General features: G+C 41.9%; 1 non-coding gene across 1 annotated transcript; it reads right to left on the reverse strand.

Moving 5' to 3' along the window:
* Window positions 1-2,202: 2,202 nt before the first annotated feature.
* Window positions 2,203-2,340, reverse strand: LOC119926261. The gene has a single exon (XR_005450149.1). It is a non-coding gene; the product is annotated as a small nucleolar RNA SNORA7 (small nucleolar RNA).
* Window positions 2,341-2,740: the final 400 nt, after the last annotated feature.

Consider the following 2,740-nt stretch of genomic DNA (forward strand, 5'->3'; position numbering starts at 1 on the left):
CCTCTAAACTGTAAACTCCTTGAGGAGGTGGAATGTGTCTGCCAACTCTTACACTGTACTCTTCCAAGCACTTAGTACAGTGCACTGCACACAGTAAGGACTCAATAAGTTCAATTGGTTGATTGATTTTTCCCAGTCATCCACTATCATTCCACTGTGTAAGATTTTGTTCATTGTGTCTTTAAAACTATTCTTCTGTCTACTCTGTAGCTAACAACTCAATTTACCATAAAAAAGCTGCTTTCACCCATTCTCTTCATGGTTCCCACTCAGTTAATCAGTGATATTTATTGAGCCCTCACTGTATGCTGAATACTGTACTAAGGACTTGGGAAAGTACAATATAATATATTTATATTATATAAAAACAGTGCTTAGGAAGCAGCATAGCTCATTGGATAAAGTACAGGCCTAGGATTCAGAAGGATCTGAGTTCTAATTCTGGCTCTGCCACTTGTTTTCTATGTGATCTTGGGCAAATCACTTAACTTCTCCATCCCTCATCTGTAAAATGGGAATTAAGACTGTGAGCCCCGATGTGGGACAGGTACTGTATCCAACCCAATTATCTTGTTTCTACCCCAGAGCTTTGAACAGTGCCTGACACGTAGTAAGTGAATAACAAATGCCGTATATGTGTATATATAGTTTATAGGCATGGTCTATGCCCACAAGCAGCTTACAGTCTAGAAGAGGAGATAGACTAGGAAATAAATTACAGAAAGGGAAAAATGCCATTACAGATAGAGTGCTGAACACTGCTTTGCTGATGGGGTTAACAGCCTATTAAAACCTTATAATAGTAATAATAATAATAATAATAATAATAATAATGGTATTTCTTAAGCTCTTACTATGTGCCAAGCACTATTCTACACGCTGGGGTAGATACAAGATAATCAAGTTGTCTCACTTGGGGCTCACAGTCTTCATCCCCATTTTACAGATGAGGTAACTGAGGCACAGAGAAGTTAAGTGATCTGCCCAAGGTCACAGATAACAAGAGGTAGATTTAGGATTAGAACCCATGACCTCTGACTCCCAAGCCCATGCTCTTCCCACTAAGCCATGCTGTTTCTAAATAATAATAATGTTGGTGTTTGTTAAGCACTTACTATGTGCCAAGCACTGTTCTAAGTGCTGTGGGGGGATACAAGGTAATCAAGGTTGTTCCACCTGGAGCTCACAGTCTTAATCCCCATTTTACAGATGAGGGAACTGAGGCACAGAGACGTTACTTGGCTGTAGCAAGAGTGACTTACCCAAAGTCATATAGCTGACAAGTGGCGGGGCTCAGATTAGAACCCATGACCTCCAACTCCTAAGCCCATTATCTCTGTCTTACCTTGCCATTTGATGTTTAGTATTGCATGAAATGGAATAGTGCTAGAAGTTAAATATGAACTCTATAGTAGGTCCAGGCCTCCTCTGTAACTGGAGATAACAACAGCATCCTTGAAAGGCTGTGGCATGTCCTCATTATTCCAGAAATTGAAGATGAATGTCTGTGCAGTGATGTAAGCATCACAGCCCCTCCCTGCTTACAGATCTTGGTTTTTCCATCAGAGCTGATAGCTTGCCATACTTTGAGGCTCTCCTACAGTTGTGACTCCATTAAGTGTCAGTGTTGGAGCCAAAGGCAAGTCAGTAAGAAAAGCATTTCATTCATTCAATTACATTTTTGAGCGCTTATATAGCTTATATAGTTTAGTACAGTGCAGAGCACTGTACTAAATGCTTGGAAAATACAATTCGGCAACAGGTAAAGACAATCCCTACCCAACAATGAGTTCATTAAATAATTCTCAAATTGTGGAAGGTGAGTTAAGGAGAACTGAAAGTAAATGAGATATTGGGGCCATCTCTAAGATTCCCTCTTTATCTGTGCTTAGGACTTTTCAGTGGGTGCTATGTTTGGTAGGCACAGATCCATGTACACTTTTCAGGGAGACATAGAAAGTCTGTCTAGGGACCCAGCTGGCCACTTACCTGAATTGTCTCGTCTTGTCCATAGTGACTCCATGGACACATCTCTTCCAGAATGCCCCACCTCCATCTGCAATAGTTCTGATAGTGTATCCATAGAGCTTTCTTGGTGTAAACATGGAAGTGGTTTACCATTACCTCCTTCCATGCAGTAAACTTGAGTCTCCTCCCTTAACTCAATCCCATGCCGCTGCTGCCCAGCTCTTGTGAGTTTTGACTTGTAGCAGATTACCTTCCACTACCTAGCCACTGCCCAAGCTAGGAATGAAATGGATATGACTCTGCTTGTCTCTCCCTCCCATAGCCAAGGTTGGCAGAGTACTGGAAACTCTCCATTTGTGATACTGAGAAGGGACTTACCTGACTAGTGCCTTAATATCCTGTGCCACATAAACCTGTTAGCCAACTTTAGCTCTGACGAACATATTTATACCTGACCTCAGCATTCCTGAAATCTTCCCCCAGATTATGATCACACCACATGCTTTCCCTCTCCCTGAAAATCACCCTCCCCAAGAAGGTCCTCCAGTCCAGAGATGCAGTTCAGGAGTGATGAGCTTGGAGAGTGTTTCTCCTGCTAGCCCAATCCATTTACTGACTGGTGAAAATACATTCCAACTGAAAGTTCCTTGTGGGCAGGGAACATGTCTACCAACTCTGCACTGTACTCTCTTAAGAGCTTAGTACAGTGCTCTGCCCACCATACGGACTCAATAAATACCACTGTTTGAATGATTAACAAGCATCAACATAG

This window comes from Tachyglossus aculeatus, chromosome 3 (genome assembly GCF_015852505.1).
Source record: "Tachyglossus aculeatus isolate mTacAcu1 chromosome 3, mTacAcu1.pri, whole genome shotgun sequence".
NCBI lineage: Eukaryota > Metazoa > Chordata > Mammalia > Monotremata > Tachyglossidae > Tachyglossus > Tachyglossus aculeatus.